At 41.9% G+C, this 24,679-nt stretch overlaps 1 protein-coding gene across 1 annotated transcript in view; it reads right to left on the bottom strand.

Annotated features, from left to right (window-relative positions):
* adgrb1a (adhesion G protein-coupled receptor B1a) overlaps positions 1-24,679 on the bottom strand; it is a 516,358-nt gene that overhangs the window by 398,871 nt on the left and 92,808 nt on the right. The window lies entirely within an intron of this gene.

Here is a 24,679-nt window from a genome sequence, read left to right as displayed (position 1 = left end):
TTCACAGTCACTTTCTTCAAAATTTTCAGCAGCAGCATGCCTTAGTGATTGAAGGTCACCTTGTGCTGTTTTCTGCTGTAGTCTGCTCCATTAATCAGTCATTATTGGCCCATAGAAATGTAACAAAACCCTTGGAACGTGATAGTACCTTGCTCTTCTAAAATGGGAAGAAGGTGGTGTGTTATCCTACTTCAGTGCACAAATATTACTGTCACTTTTCACCGTCTGTCAGTTCTCAAATATTGTTTTTTTTAACACTGTCTTACCTGCTCTTCCTCCTTCCTGCATTGAAAGCAAGACTCATCACATTATCTCCTCGTATACCTCATTCCTTGCCAGGACCTCAAGGCTGTGAAATTCCTTACCTCCCCACATTCTCCCTTTTCTACCATCTACAGGCTTTTAAAACTCACCTCAATGCTTGGCTTATCAAAGTGAAGAGGTAATGCTAAACTTTTATAAGTCATTGGTTAGGCCACAGCTGGAATCCTTACTTGAGGAAGAATATCAAGGCCATGCAGATGATGCAGAAGAGATTCACTAAGATGATGCCAGGAATGAGAAGCATTAGTTCTGAGGACAGACTAGAGAAACTGGGGCTCTTTTTATTAGAACGAAGAAGGTTAAGAGATAATCTAATAGAGGTATTCAGAGCTTTTGATAAAGTAAATCCGAAAAAGGTTCGGATTTCAGACTGTTTGGAGAGCCAGTAACGAGAGAGCATAAATTTAAGCTCATCACCAAAGCAACAACGACTTGGATTTGCATAGTGCCTTTAGCGTAGAAAAACATTCCAAGCCACTTTACAGAGACGCACTCAGAAAAAAAATGAATACCAAGCCAAAAGAGATATTAAGAGGGGTGGCGGACAGCTTGGCCAAAATGGTGGGCTTTAAAGGAGAAATGGGAGGTAGAGAGGTGGAGGTGTTTAGGAAGGAAATTCCAGAATGTTGGGTCTAGACAGCTGAAGGCACGGCCACCATGGCAACGTGGGCAGCGATGTTGACTTGAAGCTTGTGGAGGATTGAGGCATGAATGTCAGCTAGGAGGGTTTTAGAGAGGTCAAGCACTGATAATAAAGCCATGAACTAGAATTCACAGCAGAAAAGAAAGCGATGGATGAGGAGCAGGCATGTTGTGGAGGCGGAAGAAAGCAGTTTTGCTAACGGAGAGGATATTAGTGAGGGGGCTACGGTCGAGGTCCAAAGGAAGTCAAAGTTCTACAACTTCTGACTCACTTTGAGATGGCAGCTAGAGAGGTTGGTTGAATTAACATCAGAGGCACAGAAATATTGACAGGAGTTGGACAGAATGGGCTCAATTTTGCTAACATTTAGGACTTTTGTCTCATCCAAGGAATTTTTCATAACTTTCATGATAAGGTTTTTGATAATTTATTTTGGATTTTTAAAAATGTAAATAGATTGTACTGTCAATTGTCATGAAGGAGACCATTTTTAAAAAAATGTTAAGGTGGCATGCAAATACTGCACATTACATCATCACTGAGTTGTACCATAAGAGATGTGGGAGATTTTTTGGGTATACAGGGCATAACTTCAAAGTTTGCAGATGACACCAAACTCGGAAATGTAGTAAACAATTAGGAGGATAGTAACAAACTTCGGGAGGACATAGACAGACTGGTGAAATGGGCAGACACATGGCAAATGAAATTTAATGCAGAGAAGTGTGAAGTCATACATTATGGTAGGAAGAATGAGGAGAGGCAATATAAAGTAAATGGTACAATTTTAAAGGGGATGCAGGAACATAGGGACCTGGGGGTGTATGTACACAAATCTTTGAAGGTAACAGGACAAGATGAGAAGGCTGTTAAAAAAGCATACGGGATCTTGCGTTTTATAAGTATAGGCATAGTGCACAAAAACAAGGAAGTTATGCTAAACCTTGATAAAACACTGGGTAGGCCTCAACTGGAGTAAAGAGATTTACTAGAATGGTAAATAAGGGATGTGGAGGAGCTGGGGTTGTTCTCCTTAGAACAGAGAAGATTAAGAGGAGATTTGATAGAGGTGTTCAAAATCATGAAAGGTTTTGATAGAGTAAATAAGGAGAAACTGTTTCCAGTGGCAAAATGGTTGGTAACCAGAGGACATAGATTTAAGGAGATTGGCAAAAAATGTGAAAAACCAGATGCGACATGAGGGAAAAAAAATTACGCAGCGAGTTGTTATGATCCGGAATGCACTGCCTAAAAGGGTGGTGGTGGAAGCAGATTCAATAATAACTTTCAAATAGGAATTGGATAAATACTTGAAGGGAAAAAAATTGCAGGGCTACGGGGAAAGAGAAGGGGAATGGGACTAATTGGATAGCTCTACCAAAGAGCCAGCACAAGCATGATGGGCCGAATGGACTCCTTCTGTGCTGTATCATCCTATGAGATGGGTTCCAACTTATTGACCACAGATGATATTCCCTGTCACTATCACCCCATGATCAACCAGCACAAAGTAAACTAGACAATTTAGATTTTCAGATATAAAAATATAAACCACAAGTGCAGGACATCCAAAATGAAACCAAAAATGTTGGAAATATACAGCTTATCAAATCAGTGCCTTAAAGAGAAAAATAGGTTAATGTTCTGGGTGGAATCAGTTACCAGAACTTAGAAAAAAATGTTTCTACTCTAATTGAATGTCGATGAAGGGTTACCACTTTAGAGTTAAAGTAATCTAACTTTCTCTTTCAGAAGTTAATTATGATACTGTACATTTCCAATCATTTTTTTCCCATTCATGTTATGCCAGGTTTGACTTTTTAAGGATAAAATAGTCACTCTGCATCTGTGAAATTGTTTCCAGAGAAGCACAAGAAATGTGATTACGAGACAAATGAATGTTAACGAGAGGCATTGAAGATCTGATGGTTAATTGTTCTGCAGCACAGAGGCTGATAGATCACCTTCAGCTAAAGGTAAGATTATAGTTCCTCATGGGTTGAATTGAGGGCTGCAATCGGAAGTGATTATGTTTCATGAAACAAATCAGCAACTATTGATATTAAGACAAGCATCTTCTGTCTGCTCAGCACAATCAATGCCATACAGGTTACCTGAGATTTTTGACCCTGAAGGTTGTGCTTTATATTGGTAATTCTGCTGAGTGAGCAGATCCAAAGTGTGAACTATATATTCTCCCTCTATTTGTTTGAAGCTTGCTTTAGTTATGAATTTTTGGAGGAGGTAATTCTCGATAGAGAATATTGTATCCCTTTGTAAGAGACATCACTACAAGGTTTCAGTTTATTTGAACCGCCTGTTGCAAGAGTTCTGCTAAAAGCAGCAATGCTAGTCACAAGGGTGAATTTATGGTGTACAGATCCTATCTTGCAGCAAGAACTTTTGGAATGTATTTTTTCCAGAATTAAACAGAATTAAACTAAAAAAAAATTGGCAAAGAAATTGGCCAAAATGTTAACGCTGCAGCAACACAAATCACATCTCTTCATGTTTCTTTGCTTGTAAGATTGGTTTAGCATCTTTACATTGAATTACACAGAACTTACAGCATAGCAACAGGCCATTCGGCCCAACTGGTCTATGCCGGTGTTTATGCTCCATAACAAGACTAATCTTGCTGAATAAGAAGTGACCCTGAATCTCATTGTAGTTTCTTGTCAGTCTAACAAAACATTATTTTTTAATCATCACATAATGCCTTATGTATGTAAACTACATTGAGCAATACTGTATGTATATAAACTACATCGAGCAGTACTATATACATATAAACTACATTGAGCAGTACTGTGTGTATGTAAACTATAAACTAGATACAGAGAGGTAGGTTTACGTCTTTACCACCTGGGTGTAAAGCATTGCCTAGGCAGAATGCAGAGAGCAAATTGGGCAGGATGGACCAAACAGCCATATCAGTGCCTGCAAAATTTTCCATCCATTAAATTGGAAAATCAGGCATGAGTCCATTACGGGCATATGTTCCTCCCCACCCAATTTTCCTCTCTGCCTTCCGCCCAGGCAATGCTTTACAACCAGGTAGTAAACAAAAAAATCTACCCCCAGAGTGTTTAATTCACATCATATGGAAAGACATGTTTAGCTCTCTGAACATTCCATATTAAAGACATTCTATTTCTCCATACTGTTGCCTCAAGTGCATGTCAGATCTCCATTCCATTCATAGACTCATAGAAAGTTATGGCACAGAAGGAGGCCATTCAGCCCATCATGTCTGTGTCGGCCGAGAAAGAGTTATCCAGCTTAATCCCACTTTCCAGCAGTTGGTCCGTGGCCTTGCAGGTTACAGCACTTCAAGTGCACATCCAAGTAAATTCAATGGGTCCAAACACATTGATCTCAATCTAGACCTCTAGTCCATTGTCCACTACCTCTCCAGCATCTGTTGAGCTTCATTGGAACAGTGTAGGAGGTCAAGGACAGAGAGGTCAGAGTGGGAGTGGGATGGAGAATTAAAGTGGCAAGTGACCGGAAGCTCCGTGCTCTCCGATGCACACAACCTTCAATACAGTTTATTCCTCAAGTTCCATTCACTTGTTCATTCCATTAACTTCTCTTTCTCTTTCAGATGCTGGTTAAGTGGTTGTGCATTTCAAGAATTTCTTATTTTGTTTCAGATTTCCAGCATTTGCGATTTTTCTTTTCACCTTCCTTAATTCACTGCAGCCTTAAAATAAATTAAACTGTTTAAAATCAGATAAATGTTCTAATTTTCATGCCAAAATGGTACTGCAATCATCAAAAATATATTTAAAATGACTCTTTTTTTCTAAAAAGAAAAAAAAATCATAAATTAGAGATGAAAATCAACAGTCTAGAAATTAGTCACATTGATTCTCGTACGAATGTTTAACACACATCAAATTCCTCTCCAATATTTTAATGGAGGGATTAACCTTATGATAATAAACAGGATAATGCCTCTTAAAAATAATGGAGAGAATTTGCTATGACCACATTAAATGTTTGTACGATAACAATCGTCGACAGTAATTTCTAGCTTAGTAAATCCTAAAATCCATTTTCAATTTAAACCCGCTGCAGCCTGACATCTATTACATAGCACACAGTTTTGTGTAAGTTAAGCTTTTTAAGATACTTGACAAAAAAGGATAACGATTGTGCCTTGGCGTGAATTCTAAAATCATTAGATCAGTAAATCATGGCCAATAAAACATTAGACAGCAGTAATTCAAATATAATTATTAAGAACCTGTTAAACAAAAAGCAACTTCCTCCCATTGTTAATTAAATCTTTTAATTAGATTCCACTGAATATAATAAAATAAATGTGAGCTGCTTTCCCTTTCTGCTCCTGACCTAAAAATTGGAAAAGAACAGAAGGGGATGCTGCTATTGTAGCAGTAAAGGAGGAGGAAGTAACAATATTGGATAGGATAAAAAAATAGAAAATAAGGATCTACTTAAAAGATTGGCAGTACCCATAAAGTCACCTGGTCCGGATGGGCTGCATCCGAGGTTACTGAGGGAAGTATGGGTGGATATTGCAGATGCTCTGGCCACAATCTTTCAAACCTCCTTAGATATGGGGATGGTGCCGGAGGACTGGAGAATTGCAATGTCACATCCCTGTTCAAAAAATGGGAAGAGGGATAGCCTGACAATTACAGACCAGTCAGCCTAACTTCTGTGGTGGGGAAACTTTTAGACACAATAATCCAGGACAAAATTAATTTAATAAATGAAAGTCAGCACTGATTTGTTAAAGAAAAATCGCGTTTGACTAACTTGATTGAATTATTTGATGAAGTAATGGAGAGGGTTGATAAGGGTAGTGTGGTTGATGTTATCTATAAGGACTTTCAAAAGGCATTTGATAAAGTGACACATAATAGACTTGTTAGCAAAATTAAAGCCCATGGGATTAAAGGGACAGTGGCAGCGTGGATACAAAATTGCTAAGGGACAGAAAGCAGAGAGTTGTGGTGAACAGTTATTTTTCATACTGGGGGAAAGTATTAGGACCACTGCTCCTTTTGATATATATTAAATGACCTGGACTTGGGTATAGAGGATATAATTTCAAAGTATGCAGATGACACGAAACTTGGAAAGGTAGTAAACAATGTGGCGGATAGTAACAGATTTCAGGAGGACACAGACAGACTGGGGAAATGGGCAGACACATAGCAGATGAAATTTAACGCAGAGAAGTGTGAAGTGATACATTTTGGTAGGAAGAATGAGGAGAGGCAATACAAACCAAATGGAACAATTTGAAAGGGGGTGCAGGAACAGAGAGACCTGGGGGTGTATGTACACAAATCTTTGAAGGTAGCAGAACAAGTTGAAGCTGTTCAAAAAGTATATGGAACCCTGGGCTTCATTAATAAAGGCATTGAGTACAAAAGCAAAGAACCTTTATAAAACACTAGTTAGGCCTCAGCTGGAATATTGTGTTCGATTCTGGGCACCACACTTTCGGAAGGAGGTGAAGGCCTTAGAGAGGGTGCAGAAGAGATTTACTAGAATGGTGCCAGGGATGAAGGACTTCAGTTACGTGGAGAGACTGGAGAAGCTGGGGTTGTTCTCCTTAGAACAGAAAAAGTTCAGAGGAGATTTGATAGAGGTGTTCAAAATCATGAACGGTTTTGATAGAGTAAATAAGGAGAAACTGTTTCCAGTGGCAGAAGGGGCGGTAACCAAAGGACATTGATTTAAGGTGATCGGCAAAAGAGCCAAAGGCGACATGAGGAAGTATTTTTTTTAACGCAGCAAGTTGTAATGATTTGGAATGCACTGCCTTAAAGAGTGGGGAAAGCAGATTCAATAATAACTTTCAAAAGGGAATTGGAATATTTGAAGGGAAAAAATTTACATGGCTATGGGGAAAGAGCAGGGGAATGGGACTAATTGGATAGCTCTTTCAAATAGCCGACACAGGTACGACAGGCCGAATGGCCTCCTCCTGTCATGTAACTACTATGATGATACTATGGTAAGGGTCTTGTTGGAGCACAGGGCAGCATCATCTTATTTATTCCTCAGAACTGTGCCCATGGTATTTGAAGAAAATTTTTCACACAAGTTATTAGACTATAGAATGAGTGACTATTGAAGCTGTGCCAATCACATTTAAGAGGGAACTAAATAAATACTTGAAGAAAAATATTCAAGTTTATGAGGAAAGAACGGAGTTACAGTAGATAACTCTTGTGTGGAGTTAGCACTGGCACAGGCACAGTGAGCCAACTCAACTCCTTCTGTGCTAGATTGATTCAATAAATGTCCATAGTACCCATATTAAAATCTAGGGGACAAGAATCCCTTTGGTTGCTATGTATGGCAACATCATAAATGTATTCATGAAGATCTTTGTTTGGTATTTTTAGTGGAGTTTTGAACACATTTTAAAAGAATGCCGTGCCCTAGCCAATATTTATCCCTCAACCAACAACATGAAAACAGATTATCTGGGCATTGTCTCATCGCTGTTTGTGGGACCTTGCTGTGCGCAAGTTGGCTGCTGTGTTTCCTACATTACAACAGTGATTTTAAAAGTACTTCATTGGTTGTAAAGCACTTTGGGCCATCTTGAGGGCATGAAAGGCACTGTATAAATGCAAGTCTTTCTTTTTTTTTCACTTTATTTATGACGTTGCTGCACACATTCTTCAGAGGAATTCTTAGCCATAATGATTTTATTTTAGTTTTCAACAGAGTATTCAGTTCTAACAATTGAATTCAAACTCAGCATAGACTCTTTGGTGTAAAAGTCTCCTCTCTCTGCTGGGTGTGAGAATCTTCTTAATCTTAGCTTTAATTAAAAAAAAGATTGAAAATAGAAAAGATAGAGCACACATTCAACCTGCAGCATGCAGAGTGGCCCCTTGCAGTGTGTACTTTACCCAAGAACTGATGTCAAGGCATCACAGCAGGTGCTTTCGTAGCCAGCTGTTCCAAGTATCAAGCCTGCTCAAAGATTTCCTAATTAATGACTCTCTAAGTATTCCAAGCAAAATAATTTTGGAAAGTCTCCATTCGATTGAGATTTGGTCCACGCCACAAAAACACCCCATAATTCACGACACTAAACTATTCATGTTGACGGATTTAGTTATGTTGTGTTCCTTGTCTAGATTTCTATCATCCAGAAAGACTGCTGCTCAAATCTAAATCTAAGCTTTCAAAAATGAAAGTAGCAAAACCACTGGTACACACAACATAATGCATTATTAATTTTAGTGATAGTTTTTTCACTCCCCAGCCAGGAAAATGATATAATCATCGCTGGTTGACTGTACAATGCACAACATTTATTGCTTTGTGTAGTCTGTCCTCAGTGATTTTCATTGTGTAAATATTATTTATCATTAACATTTTCAGTTGGAATTGGTGAACAAATTGCCTATGTGACAAATATTTGTTAAAGGCCAGTTACCCTGCCCATTGTACATCATTGCTAAGTGGTCCAAAGAGGTAGTCTCACCAGCAGCAGTATGAAAAAATTAAAAGGATGCGGGGGGTGGTGGGGATGGGAGGGGGTAGGAAGTGTCCAGTCATGATGCTCTAGGTATCATGAGTGTAGGACAGGCTTGATGGACCAGCTGATCTTTTCCTGCCTGTTATATTCATATGTTCCCAAGCACAAAAGTGAAGCATACAAAATGGCAGTGTCAATAATTGTATCTCCTGATATGAATAGGAATTGTCAGAATTGAACACTCAAGAAACTCGCACCATCCAGGCCAAAGCAACCCATTTGATTGGCACCCTAAACATTCACTCCCTTCACCACCGTGGCTGCAGTGTGTACCATCTCCAGGATGTACTGCAGCAACTCGCCAAGGCTTCTTCAACAGCACCTCCCAAACTCGCGACCTCTACCATCTAGAAGGACAAGGGCAGCAGGCACATGGGAACAACACCACCTCACATTCCCCTCCAAGTCACACACCATCCCGACTTGGAAATATATCGCCGTTCCTTCATCGTCGCTGCGTCAAAATCCTGAAGCTCCCTACCTAACAGCACTGTGGGAGAACCTTCACCATATGGACTGCAGCGGTTCAAGGCGGCGGCTCACCACCACCTTCTCAATGGCAATTAGGGATGGGCAATAAATGCTGGCCGTGCCAGCGACACCCACATCCCATGAACGAATAAAAAAAAATTATATACTTCTACCTTCGAGACAGTATGGGGTTCGCTCTGCTTGTGTTCTCCTGTGATAAAATAGACTGTGAATGCTCGCCATCTTGAATTTAAAAACTTCAGCAGTCCATTCACGAGGACATTTAAATTTGGACTTAATATGGTCAAAAGGTAACATTTCTGGCAAGAAACTGAACCCACTCTTTACAGTAATCTTTTGGAGCCAAGTTCCGAGCCACTGAGATGCTATTCATCAGCTTTATTTTTGCCTCCTTTGTGCTTTCATTTGAAATGTACTGTGATTTTCATTTCCAATTTAGGAAAACCATTGTTCCATATTCAGAAGGAGGGCTGCTTGTTGGTGGTTGAAGTGACCTTTTGTCTTCAATTGCAGTGTATCCCGTACAGGAATTGCACATTCCTCTCAGAAATCTGTTCACTAATATTCAGCCTTGTGATCATGTTATTTAATATTGCTATGAAATCTATGTATTCGATATGTTTCTGCATTTCATCCCATAATTTATACAACAATTTGCATTTATCTAGCAAACGTCCCAAGGTGCTTCACAGGAATGTAATCAGACGAAAATTGACACCGCGTCAAAGGAGACATTAGGACAGGTGGCCAAAAGCTTGGTCAAACGGGTAGGTTTAAATGTGTGTCTTAAAGGAAGAGAGAGTGGTAGAGAGCTGGAGAGGTGGAGAGATTTAGAGAGGGAATTCCAAAGCTTTTACTATGTGGCCCATGTTTCTGCAGACACCAAACTATAAAAGTCTCTCATGGCCTCTCATACTGACTATTAATTATGAGTTAGCCACTTATATCTTGTGGATATATTAGGCAATATTGAAGACTGACCACTTCATTAAGGTCTGATCTGCAAGAGGAGAAATTTGGAATTTTGTTTATATAAATGTTGCAGCTTAGCGATTAAACACTTCCAGTTTGGTTAAAAGAAAAATTGCAACTTATTTTTCTCCCAACCATGGAGAATTCTACAATTCTCTAACTAAAAGTACATTACAGTTACAACAAAAAATGGAGGTTCTGGCAGATAAAATCATACAGTGGAAAAGGCCTCCACACAGCTGCTCTGGTAGCTCAGTCAGTAAAGCCAGTGAACAGCTGAGTCGTTCAGATTCGAAGATCTCAGATTGAATCTCCTGGCTGTGCTGAGTTAACTGATTTCAGCAGCATGGCAGTGGGCCTGCTAAAGTTGGTCTCCGCGACACTGGACAGGGGAAGGAAGAATTAGACCTAGTGCCTGCTCCCAATCCAGTGATTCATGCTGGAAAATGTACACGTGGTTGAGAGGCAGCATCATGCTGGGCTGTGAATACGTTGTCCCCATGATGGACTAGCTATCAATACTGATTGTCTTGGTTCACACATGAATTTGAAAACTTTTGCAGTCCACTCCTGAGGACAATTAAAAAATATATATTAAGAGGAAAGGTGAGAACTGTGATGGCACCACATCGGTATCAGAATGCTGGTTGAATTTTAATGTTAGGGTAGAGCCAAGGGGATTGACAGCTCTCCATTCACATCAGAAATAGTCAAAATTAAGTTAAAAATGCGACTGTCTGGGAACTTTATAAACTGAAATTCTAGGGTTCCTGGTACATTGCCAGACATGCGTGGAGGGGATTCCCAGCCACCTGCAACAGAAGACATTGAACCCGTCCCAAATCGCTGTAACATGTAAACTGTTGGACAAGCAGCTCAGAGCAGCATGCTCGCCAGAAATCCCAGGGTAGCCTAGGAGTGCCTCCAGACATGCCCACAAAGTCTTGTCCAGATGGAAGGGGAGTGGGCAGATGAGTCCCTCAGGAATTTGTGCCATAGCATAAATAGAGCAGAAAACCAGCACATCCAGGTCCCATTCCAAATTTCAGGTCACCCCATCCCAACCCCCCCAACTCCACCCCCTTGGGTGAAACACTTTACTTTCACCCTTCCATCCCACCAGAATTTCAGGCAGTAAAGTTTTTTAACTTTGGTTTGCACCATATTGCAGTTAGTCTTCAGCCAACATGGAATTAAGGTATTTTGAGACTACCGAAGGCTGGGAATGATGCACCTCAAAATTGGTTCGCATCAATGCACAATCTTGTATTGCAGCTTCCCCAAAGATAGTTCAAGTCAGCACTGGCACAAATTAGAAGTTGCCAGCTCCATCTACTAATCCAATTAGGGCAGAGGAGTCTTGGACCATTTATATAGTTATAAACATGTATGCTCCTATAAATACTTTGGGTCTGAAATTCCTTGGGTCCTGCTTCGCCAGTGTAAGCGCAGCGGAATTTAATACCCATTCTCCTAACCACAAAAATCATGGGCCTCACCAAAACTGCATGGTTGGGGTCACTACCATAGTCTGGGCAGACCATTGCCACCTAATAGAGCTCTACTCCATTGGTGCCTACTCCAATCCACCTGGTAAAGCAGAGCAACCCATAGGCACACCTTCTGAGGTCCTCAGATGCCATGCTAAAGGTTTGGGGCCTTTGCCGCAGCCTCAGCAGAACTCATGCCTGTTTTGCTGCGGTCTTATGAGGGCATAGTGGGTGGAATTCCTGGGGTTACCTGTGATCTCCCCCAGATATAGGAGGTGCATAGAAGAATCACGCTTTCACCCTCTTTACTGGAAAAGGGCAATCAGTAAGAAATGGGGTTGTATCTCATGGGAACCGAGTTCCACTCCAAATTCCAGCTACCAACAGGTGAGCCAACCATTCTCTATCCTTGGCCCGGACCGGAATTTCGGGCACTGCGTTTTTTTTTTCAAATGTACAACTGCACCAATATTGAAACAAACATACATTTCATTGAGCAAAAAGAATTATCTTTACATTTTCGGTGATTGCTTCTAACAATTCCATTAACATTCCCAAAGCTTTCCTGCTCAGTAATCTAGGTTTTAAACAAATTTTTAAATAGCTACAGATGATTTGAAACTGTTTTCATAATGTACAGTCAATCCCCACCCGGGAGTCACTTGGTTTGTTTTCTGCTCGCCATGCATCTGCTTTATGGGAGGGAAGGGATTATGTTGGGGCGGGGGCAGGGGAGATTAACTACAGAAAATAAATCAATTGTCAAATCAGCACAAAGACTAAAAGTCTTGCTTTTATTGAATGTTCCTTTTTAGTGGTGTGTAAATGGAGTATTACTTGTTGCATTTATTCCTGATTTAAACATTACTATGAAGCTTTATTGAATCATAGAATCATAGAATGGTTACAGCACAAAAGGAGGCCATTCGAGCCCATGCCAACTCTTTGTAAGAGTAAACCAGTTAGTCCCATTGCCCCGCTCTTTCCCGGTAGCCCTGCAAATTTTTTCCCTTCAAGTATTTATCCAATTCTGTTTTGAAAGACACGATTCAATCTGCTTCCACCACCCTTTCAGGCAGTACATTCCAGATCATAACTACTCGCTGTATAAAAAGCCTTTTCCTCAAATTACCTTTGGTTCTTTTGCCAATCACCTTTAATCAATCAGTGTCCTCTAGTTCTCAACACTTCTGCCAATGGGAACAGTTTCTCTTTACTTACTTTATTTAAACCCTTCATGATTTTGAACACCTCTATCAAATCTCCTCTTAACCTTGTCTGCTCTACGAAGAACAACCCCAGCTTCTCCAGTCTATCCACGTAACTGAAGTCCCTCATTCCCGGTACCATTCCAGTAAATCTTTTCTGCACTCTCTCTAAGGCCTTCACATCCTTCCTAAAATGTGGTGCCCAGAATTGGACACAAAACTCCAATTGTTGCCGAACCAGTATTTTATAAAGGTTCGACATAACTTCCTTGTTTTTATACTCTATGCTTCTACTTATAAAGCCCAGGATCCCATATGCTTTTTTTAAAAACTGCTTTCACAACCTGTCCTGCCACCTTCAAAGGAATTTTTGAAATGTGTTCAGGATAACTTTCTCAACCAGTACGTTTCCAGCCCAACGAGGAAGGAGGCATTGCTGGACTAGGTTCTAGGGAATGAGACGGGCCAAGTGGAGCAAGTGTCAGTGGGAGAGCATTTAGGGATCAGCGATCATAGTATCATAAGCTATGGAAAAGGACACGGACCACTCTAAAGTAAAAATACTCAATTGAAGGAGGGCCAATTTCAGTGGGATGAGAACAGATCTGGCAGGGGTAAATTGAATTCATAGATTGGCAGGCAAAACTATAATTGAACAGTGGGCAGCCTTTAAAGAGGAGATGATTCGGGTGCAAACAAGGTACATTCGAACAAAGGAGAAAGGTAGGGCAACTAAAGCCAGAGCTCCCTGGATGACAAAAGAGAGAATAAGATGAAGCAGAAAAAAGCGGCATATGACAGGTGTCAGGTTAATAACACAAGTGAGAACCAGGCAGAATATTGAAAGTTCAAAGGGGAAGTGAAAAAGGAAATAAGAGGGGCAGAGAGAGAGTATGAGAATAGACTAGCAACCAACTTAAAAGGGAATCCAAAAGTCTTCTACACACATGTTAACAGTAAATGGGTGGTAAGAGGAGGGGTGGGGCCGATTAGGGACCATAAAGGAGAAAGAAACATAGAAAATAGGAGCAGCAGTAGGCCATTCGGCCCTTCGAGCCTGCTCCGCCATTCAATATGATCATGGCTGATACTCTATCTCAATACCATATTCCCGCTCTCTCCCCATACCCCTTGATGCCTTTTGTGTCTAGAAATCTATCTAGCTCCTTCTTGAATATATTCAGTGACTTGGCCTCCACGGCCTTCTATGGTAGAGAATTCCACAGGTTCACCACCCTCTGAGTGAAGAAATTTCTCCTTATCTCAGTCCTAAATGTCCTACCCCGTATCCTGAGACTGTGACCCCTCGTTCTGGACCCCCCAGCCAGGGGAAACATCCTCCCTGTATCCAGTCTGTCTAGCCCTGTCAGAATTTTATATGTTTCAATGAGATCCCCTCTCATTCTTCTAAACTCGAGTGAATACAGGCCGAGTCGACCCAATCTCTCCTCATATGACTGTCCTGCCATCCCAGGAATCAGTCTGGTGAATCTTCACTGCACTCCCTCTATGGCAAGTATATCCTTTCTTAGGTAAGGAGACAAAAACTGCACACAATACTCCAGGTGTGGACTCACCAAGGCCCTGTATAACTGCAGTAAGACATCCTTGCTCCTATCCTCAAATCCTCTTGCAATGAAGGCCAACATACCATTTGCCTTCCTAACTGCTTGCTGCACCTGCATGTTTGCTTTCAGATCTGCTCATGGAGGCAGTGTGCATGGCTGAGGTATTGAATGAGTACTTTGCATCGACCTTTACCAAGGAAGAAGATGTTGCCAGAGTCTCAGTAAAGGAAGATATAGTTGATATACTGGATGGGCTAAAAATTGATAAAGAAGAGATACTAGAAAGGCTAGATGTACTTAAAGTAGATAAGTCACCTGGTCCGGATGGGATGCATCCTAGGTTGCTGAGGGAAGTAAGGGTGGAAATTGCAGAGGTGCTGGCCATAATCTTCCAGTCATCCTTAGATATGGGGGTGGTGCCAGAAGAATGGAGAATTGCAAGTGTTACACCCTTGTTCAAAAAAGGGTGCAAGGATAAACCCAGCAACTATAGGCCAGTCACTTTAACCTCAGTGATGGGGAAACTTTTAGAAACGATAATCCAGGACAGAATTAACAGTCACTTGGATGAGTACGGTAGGCTTATCATCAAGATTGCAGCCCATGGAATAAAGGGGGCAGTAACAACATGGATACAGAATTGGCTCAGTGACAGGAAACAGAGAGTTGTAGAGAACGGTTGTTTTTCGGACTGGAGGGAGGTATACAGTGGTGTTCCCCAGGGAATGGTGGTGGGACCACAGTTTTTCTTGATATATATTAATGACTTGGACTTGGGTGTACAGGCCACAATTTCAAAATTTGCAGATGACACAAAACTTGGAAGGGTAGTAAACAGTGAGGAGGATAGTGATAGACTTCAAGAGGATATAGACAGGCTGATAGCATGGGTGGACACGTGGCAGATGAAATTTAACGCAGAAAAATGCGAAGTGATACATTTCGGTAGGAAGAACGAGGAGAGGCAATATAAACTAAAGGGCACAATTCTAAAAGTGGTACAGGAACAGAGAGATCTGAGGGTATATGTTCACAAATCATTGAGGGTGGCAGGGCAGGTTGAGAAAGTGGTTAAAAAAGCATACAGGATCCTGGGCTTTATAATTGGAGACATAGAATATAAAAGCATGGACGTCATGATGAACCTTTATAAAACAATGGTTTGGCCACAACTGGAGTATTGTGTCCAGTTCTGGGCACCGTACTTTAGAAAAGATGTGAAGGTCTTAGAGAGGGTGCAGGTGCAGAAGAGATATACTAGGATGATTCCAGGGATGAGGGACTTTAGTTATGTGGATAGATTGGAGAAGCTGGGGTTGTTCTCCTTGGAATAGAGACGGTTGCAAGGAGATTTGATAGAGGTATTCAAAATCATGAAGGGTCTAGACAGAGTAGATAGAGAGAAACTGTTCCCATTGGCGGAAGGGACAAGAACCAGAGGAAATAGATTTAATGTGATTGGCAAAAGAACCAAGGGTGATGTGAGAAAAAACTTTTTTACACAGCAACTGGTTAGGATCTGGAATGCGCTGCCTGAGGGGGTGGTGGAGGCAGATTCAATCACGGCCTTCAAAAGGGAACTGGATAAGTACTTGAAAGGAAACAAATTGCAGGGCTACGGGGATACGGCGGGGGAGTGGGACTAGCTGGATTTCTCTTGCATAGAACAGGTGCGGACTCAATGGGTGGAAGGGCCTCCTTCCATGCTGTAACCTTTTTATGATTCTATAATTCTAACAGCTGCAAATTCACTCACTGTTGAATAGCCTGCAGTGCTACATGGCTGAGGTACCATGAGATGGTCAGTGTTCCATAATCCAGCATGAATCAATACTTTGAGAGGAAAGACAAAATTGGGGGATTGTAGGAGTGGAAAGATGATTTAACAAGGAACTGGAATCAATCTGAAGATTCAAATCTCCTTCAAATCAATATAAGAAATCAGGTATAAATATGGCTTCTTGCTTTTAAGCACTGTTTGTAAACAGTTGTTTTACATCTCCTATTTGTTATCATTTTGAATGTGTGCACCACATGGTCACCATCATTCATCTGCTATGGAAGATAATGCTGCCTTCACCTTTGCCCGCACACCTCAGTAATCATGCGCAAATGCCTTTGTCCCACCTGGAGATTTTGTCACACTTGCTAGTCAACCATCAAGATTAAAATGTGATTGCTTGTAGAAATGTTGGAGTATGAGCAGTCAAGGGAGACCAATTGGATTGTGAGCCTGTTTAGCAGCACGACAAATGTGACACCACAAAAAAAATGGTAATAATCAAATTAAATCCTTCTAGTAAACGGAACTTGAAAACTAACTAGGTGTTGAGAAACAGCCACCCATCATTTTATAACTCTGAAGTACACTGTCGCTACCCTAGATCAATATTACAGCAGAACATAAACAGGCTAGGGTTAACACCTTTTGATAAGTCTAAAGCAGAAGTGGGATGAAATCAGGGTAGAGCAGAGGTTGGGATTTTATTAATCGTGTTTTAGGTTTCCAGCAAAAGCCCAAGTTTATCCTTGGTCTACGTTAAGTTAATTGTTATGGGCTGGGGCAGTGATAGGAATACTACAATTGGCCTTAACACCCCTGGAATTAAGGGGGGGGCAATTAATCACCAATGGTTCCTTCACCTGTACACTATTCAATGATCCTGATCTGGAAAGTACATATGCAAATAGAATTGGCCTCTTGTGATTCCCCACAGTTGAACAGCCTGAATGCTTCTGAATGCAGAATGGCTGCTGGAATAAGGTACCAGTGGGTTCACAGTCAATGTGGAACTATAGCCCAGTATGAATCAACTATCTACCTCAATACATATAAATTCCAGGCTAAAGATGTTGCATAAAGAATAGGAAGAAAGAATCAGATTGTTGCAAATCAAGCTATCACACACAGCAGTATGGAGTGGTTCTATAAGACTGAAGATACATTGCCCCTGAAATCCCATGGGGGTTCAGCCAGTTTCCCGCTGTAGCTGCGGCAGGAGACCAACAGGACAGCCAAGAAAATGGGAAGAGAACGGCTTAACCAGGTTTTCGTCATTTCCCCAATGGTATGTAAGGGATGGAACTTCAATCTGCCGCTTACAAGGTAAATGATGGGCAGGGAGAATGGCCAACAACAGAGACTCCCTAATCCAAAGGTTCGCACTCCTGATCCTAAATCAGGACCTGGTGTTGTAGTAGTGAGCCCCAGCAGTTGGAGTCCTGGCCAGACAAGCAATTTATCCCCCCAATGACCACCAGTTTTGGAATTTGGCCCCTTGCTCAGGTGACTGAGGAAATAATGGTCAGCATCACAATCCAAAGGATTTTGGGGGCATTGTTTTTAATCCAAACATTTAAGGAGCAGCACTGCATCTAGTCCTAGGAATTGACATTAAGCAAGTACATAATGTAAGCATTGGGGGAACATATAGGAAACAGCAGCCACAACAAGACTAGGTTCAATATAAAATTTGAAAAGAAGAAAGAAAGGTCCAAGATAAAAGGTACTTCATTTTTTCTTTAGGATATGTATAACTCATAAAAGGCAGTGGGTTCGGAGTCTGCTAAAAACATGCGCTATTAAAATTCCAGGAAATTATAATGTGAGTGACTTATGCCATCCCATAATGTGCTGGGACGTTTGTGCCACTCCACCATTACCACTCACTGAACATAGCTAGATGATGGTCATTGTAACAGCTCCACCCCATCAAAATCAAAGCAGATTTGCTGCAATTCAACCATTCTTCACACCACTGCCATTTAGACTGAAAAATAATGGCGTTGGTGACCTGGGCCTGGATTGTAACTTGGAGCCGGGAACTCAGCGGGTTGGTGGTTTTTTGAGAATGGGGAACCTGAAAGTCAAGTGTGCATGTGTAAATCTACAATCGTATCTTGATTGCAGGCAATTATCTTGGCTTCCGGCTTTTGCATCGCCAAGCTGCTCAGTGGACCTACTGCGCACCCGAATGACGCAATTTAAAGCCCACTATTTAAAGGGCCAGTCCAAGAATGGATTTGAAGGAGAGAGGAGAAATGGAGTCCAGGAAAGCAAAGGCTGCCCCTAAATTCAATGATGCCTCCCTGGATGTACTGCTGGCTGCAGTGAGAGCCAGGAGGGAGGTAATGTTTCCAATGGATGGCAGGAAGAAACCCGGCTCTGTAACCAAAAATGCTTGGCTGGAGGTGGCAGAAGAGGTGAGGAGCAGGAGCACGGTGCTAAGTCTTGGGTTCAGTGCAGGAAACGTTTTAATGACCTAACCAGGTCAGGAAAAGTGAGTACAGTTGCTGATTCACTCACATACTGTGTTATTCAACACCAGCCCCCACCTTCCCCATCACTCTGTGTTGGCTTGCCTACCCCATCAGATAACTTCTCACACCCACTTGAGTGTCAGCAGCAGAAACAATCCTTCACTTTCTATGCACTTCCTCAACTGCCCATTTATTCACCCACCACTGCCACTCACTCCAAACCTGATACAATGTGATGTATCTGTCTGATAGTCACCCTCTGATGTATCTCTTTCATGGTCAGCTTCACCCAAAGCAATGCATTCATAGGGTGAATACGTCACCTTCAGTCACTAACAAGTCTGTTCTTTTTTCCCTTGTAGGAGAAGAGAGCGCAAAACGCAAGGGAGAGGGGCAGAACTGGAGGTAGTCCATCACATGGTGGAGGTGACAGATGTGGAGGAAGAGGCCATGGAAATAAGTTGGACCGTCGCATTCCTATCCATCGGAGACGGAGGGATTGGCAACCCGCAGATGGCTGGTGACAGAACTTTAACATCTTTCACACACATGATGAATTGATTTTATCAATGATGTAACTGTGCCAGACCTCAGTATGGTCATTGGAAAGATTGTCACTTTTGAGATGAATCATTAATATCACTTTCTATTGTTTTCCAGGGCTTTCACACCTTCACGAGGAATCAGCAGAAATGGAAGAATGCGATTCCTCAGAGGAGCTCATTCCTTCTGAGGGTGCACCATCACAGGACATACGGCCATGCACCAGCCCTGATACTCGCACTTCGGTGGGTTCTGTTAGACAGTTAGTTGGGTTTTCACCTGGTGATTCACCATTCACAAGTAAGCACGAGCAGACATTGGTGGCAGGGACAACTGTGGAGAGTCCGCGCGGGGGAGGGCGCACTCCTCTCCAAGCTCCGCTCAGCTGGACATAGATGCTGAACCCCGGGGGCCGTCGTTGAGGAGAATGATAGAGGTGCAGCAGCAACTTTGGAAGGTAATCGAAAAAGTGCCACGCACACTCTTCACAATAGCGGAGAGGATGGAGGAGTCCAACTCCATCGCTGGTGGATTGGTGGTGCAGATATGTGCGAGAATGTCTGCAATGGAGAGAATGGTAGCCTCCATTGAGCTTCAAGCATGGCTCTCAAATGAGCACATGCAGGCCATGACAACGGCCCTGCAGACTCTGGACGCCAACATGTCTGCCGCCTAAAACAGGCTGACAGATATATTAGCTGTGGCCTTATGACACAGCACATCTGCTCACCAACCTGCTGGCCAGCAGAGTAGTGGGAGTGATGTTGCACTGGCCTGAGAGAAATGGGGACTCCACTCAATGTGCTCCCACGTCTCACCCGTTGCCCCCCCCCCCACCTCAACCAGTACCCGTAATGCTGCCTCCTTGCCTGATGGTCGAGTCTGCCCCTGCAAAGATGCAGTGAGAGTAGTCTTTGGCAGGGCTTTCATGGCTCCAAAACCCAGAGGTCGTAGGCCGAGAGCATCTCAGCAGTCAGGGCAGGGATCTGAGCAACCTGCCAATATCTCTGCATAAGCCATAGGGGATGCACCACATAGAAGCAGTAGAAAGAGAAAGGCTAAGCAATTGCAACTCACCAAGTGTATGCACAAGGGTGTTTGACGAGCTGTCATGTTGTTAATTTATATTTTTTTTGTTACGGCACATTAAATTTAATCATTATCACCACCACTGCCACAACTTGGCCATTATTGAGTCTGTTTTGTAAATTCGTCCTTTCATGTGCTTCATCATGAATGCCAAGACATGATGCCACCCATTGGGGGTGTGTACAATGGGTGTATGTTTCGTTGAAGGACTGTTTTGTGCAAAGGGAAGGGGGAAGAGGTGTTGGTGGTGGTGGTTGTTCCAGGTGGCCTGAATATTTCAAAATGTTCAATTTGCACATCTCATTATGAGAACTTCTTAGCGATGAGGGCATCCCTGGCATCACGGGCAACAATGTGCACGGCTGCTCTGGCGACGGGTTCCCCATTTTCATTTTCCTCCTCCTCAGATGTACTGCGGAATAGATCCATTGCGCCCCTCCACCCCACTTCTCCCCCGATCTTGTCAGTTTGAGGGGCTCCAAAATGTAAGTAAATTTGTCTGAACACAAGAATTCTCAGTCCCAACAAAGAAATCCCAGCCAAATGTTTGTCTGAGAGAACTGAGTGCCCAGGTGCAATTCCTCACCTTTTATTGAGATGTGTCAATCACTGGTTTAAAGGGCCAAATGAACTTCGGCTGCAACTCGCCTCCTTTTCAATGGAGTGTTGTTAACACCACGGGAGACACATTCAGGAGTAATTAAATCCATTTCTGTTGCAGAATCCACAAAAAGTTAAGTACCTAAATTGGTTCAACTACCTGAATTGGCCCTTTAAGTATTGGCCCGCCGGCTTTAAGTGGGGACAGGACATTTGGGTTTCTATTGTGCACGCGCATCCTAACACATCTGGGTAGAACCCGCAAGTAGGCACCTTGGAGCCGAGATGCAGTCCCAACTCCAAATAGCTGCTACTTTAACCTCCCACCCACCCCCAACCCACCTGTTCTTGGGGGTTAATATGACCCCCCGGCAGTGGCGTGATTTATGGACTTCTATTTGAGGAAGCAAGTTGTTTTATTTGGGAGTCTTTGCGGGGCTTGGCACAGGCAACACACCAGCTCTTGCCTATTGACCCAAATTAGTATGTAATGAACATAATTGGGAACGATCTAAGCAATCCAGATCTCTCCCTTAATCAATACAAAGCTGTCGACTTTGGAATCAGCCTGATCCACTGCGAGATATATTCATGACTTCTGACTCATGAATCCAAGCCAAACTCTGGTCACAGACAATTGATTTTATGATAGCGGCACCTTAAAAATCTGCCCTTAAAGAGACCAATTTGTTACATGACTCAATGTGCAGACGAAGATACCTGAAATTAAAAGTCCGCACTAATAAATAATTGTTTATATTAATCAGGAATTGAGGTATTCGTCCAACCAAGATCCTCTGAAAATAGAAAAAAAAATTAGAAATGAATAGTTTTGGGATATTGGGACAGGCCATTCGTTTTCAGTCACTGCCTTCAAGAAGATCATTGGTAATGAGATCATTGGTAATGAGATCATTGGTCTACATCAGAAGTGCTAAACATTTTGTCGTACGGTCCTATTAAACCATCTTTTACAGGGATTTTAAGCACTTCTGGCTCTGATTGCTTGATACTTTTCCATTAATACTGATTTTAGTGTGCTGCTTGTGATTACGTGAGACGTGACTGTGGAGGCACGATTCATTGCTTTTCCGACCTGCCAGGAGAGCACTTTAGTATTCTGAATGCCATTAAAAAAATTGAAATGTTGGAAAGCACAGGACTGATTTCAAAGCCAGTCTCTCTCTCTCTCTCTCTCTCTCTCTCTCATACACACACTTCATAAAATTTACAAAGCTGTCTTATTATTATTTTCCTTACAGAAACCTGTGACTTTGTGTCTTCATATTGAAAAGAAAGGATTCTAAGGAAGGTATCAGTCCCATTTGACCAAGGACTTTGTGTCAGTCAAAACCAGTAGCATTTTCTCTTCCTGCATTCTGTGCTGCAAGACAACTCAACAAATTCACAGCCAGGGGAAACAGAAACACAAGTAGGTGATTTCTATCACATTTCAAGAAGAATTTTGGACAATGCAACCAGATTACCCAAGCGCCTAACATTTATTCTGTAGACAGAAAGTACTATGCACAACATATCAAAACATGAACGTTTCCTAGAAAAAAATCCAATGATTAAAAGTGTAGTTAAATAATATTAAGAGGCATTAATATCATCAATGCTGTTACCTAGTTATAATTTGCCACAATGGAATGCTTGGTGTTCCATGTTTATTAAAGTGGAGATTTAAAACGGAAGTACGATACAGAAGGATATGACTATTTCGCCATGCCATTAATAGGGATGTAAATGGCGTCGGGATCAATTGGCTATTGGACGCACCACTTCAAATTCACCGCTATGCTCGCAGCGGCATATTGGCCCGGATTTTCCTCTGAGCAGTGAATGAGCAGCGCCGGCTGTTCGTTAGACTGGCACTTAGCCTTGTTTTTTTTCATGGCAATTTCCTCTCATGGGGCGTTGAATTCAAAATGGTGCCATCTACAGTGCAGCTGGGACCTGTGTGAACGGGGCAAGCAACTGCCTATCCCCTTAACCAATCAGATTAAAGCATCTGATGAGCAGCAAAGAGTCAGAACCAGGAAGCGTAAGATAGAATAGTGAATTCAATGTCAGATCAGGCGAGATGCCGTCCTCGCGGAGTTTATGGAGGAGCAGGGCATCTGGTATAGCAACTTCTGGATTTCCACATTTGCTGCGGTTGCAGGAAGTTGCTGTACCAGATGCACAGAAATAACAGTGAGCCCTGTTAGCCTCACTGTTATTTTCAGAGGAAAATCTAGCCCATTGCAATCAGTTCTCCAGCAATTTTTAGCATAAATTCACCACTGGAGGATCAAGGCACAAAGCGGTCTAACTTACACCATTCATCGCCAATATCGCCATTGCAGCGAATTCCAGGCCAGCATTTATTACACATCCCTAGTTATCCTGAGGGCATTAAGAGTCAACCACGTAATATAGGTCAGACCAGGTTGGAGTGGCATGACTATTCCCTGAAGAATATCAGCAAACTAGTTGGGTTTTTATAAAACAGCAGCTTTCACGGTCATTTCCTGGTACCAGCCTACAAATAACTAGGTTTATTAGGCTAACCGTTATTTCTGTGCATCTGGTACAGCAACTTCCGGCAACCGTACATGCGCAGTCAAATGCGGAAATCCAGAGGTTGCTCTACCAGATACCCTGCTCCTCCGTAAACTCTGCGAGAACGACCTTTCGCTGGCTGACTCACCGTTCAAATGAATGCAATGGCATGAAGTTCCTGCACTACCCTGATGGACATGAATTAAACTCGCCAAAAATGGTACGCTGAGTTATTTAAGTCTAGGCACACTTTTAATGGCGTGGTAAGTCTTAATGACTGCCAAACTTCCTCTCTGGCACTGAAAATTTACTTTTACAAGTGTGGAGTCTCATTCCTTCAGATTTTAGTTGCTGTTGGACATTTAAAGAAAAAATGTTTAATTTTTTACTTTTTCTTTCTGTCTCTTTTATCTCTCTTAATTCAATATTTCTTACCCTCTCTTTATTTCGCTTTCTGTTCCTGATCTGACATTGAATTCACTATTCTAACTTAGAGTTCCTGGTCATGACTGCTGCTCTTCAGATGCTTTAATGTGATTAGTTAAGGGGATAGACAGTTGCTTGCCTCATTCACACAGGTCCCAGCTGCACTGTTGAAGGCATTGTTTTGGATTCAGCGTCCCATGAGAGGAACTTGCCGTGATAAAAACGAGTTTATGCTTAAGTGCAAGTCTAACGAGTGGCGGGTGCTGTTCGTTCACCGCTCAGAGGAAAATCTGGGCCATTGAATTCAATTTCATAACTTGCTCTGGTAGGATTTGAGTTGCTGATCTAGTACCATAACAGCCTGGCTACCATACACTGACTAGAAAAGCAAATTTGAATGAGATAAAAAGGGAACTGGCCCAAATAAACTGGAAAGAAAAGATGACACATAAGAAAGTGGACAAGCAATTGGGATATTTTAAAACAGAAAATAATTATAGAACAGACTAGGCTTCTTCACACAAGAAGTAAAGGGGGAGTAGCTAAAGCTGGTTTTCCATGGGTAAGTAGAGAACTTGAAAATTAAAATGTTACTTAAGAGACATACAACAAATCTAGGACTAATAGTGCAATAGAAAATTGAACAAACTGAAGAAATTATAAATGGGAAGGGAAAAATATTGGAAAGCTTTAAAGGGAGTCTGAGGAAAAATTGGCAAGTAATATAAAAAGAGTACAGGATTATATGAACACATAAAAAGTAAAAAAAAGATTAAAAAGAGTAGGCTGAATAGAGTTGAAAAAGGACATTTTCCCATCAAGAATGAAGGACTGGTAGAGATATCAAATGATTAACTTTGCCTCAGTTTTCACAAAAGAGTTTGGTAGTGGGACTGGGAGGGTACAAGAGGAGTAGGTGGAGTAATCGGATAGGATAGCAATAAATAAGAAAGTAGTACTGAAAAAGTTGGTGG

Source organism: Heptranchias perlo, chromosome 3, assembly GCF_035084215.1.
Source record: "Heptranchias perlo isolate sHepPer1 chromosome 3, sHepPer1.hap1, whole genome shotgun sequence".
Taxonomy (NCBI): Eukaryota; Metazoa; Chordata; class Chondrichthyes; order Hexanchiformes; family Hexanchidae; genus Heptranchias; species Heptranchias perlo.
The sequence above is the reverse complement of the archived record's forward strand: the minus strand, read 5'-3'. Positions and strand labels throughout refer to the sequence as shown.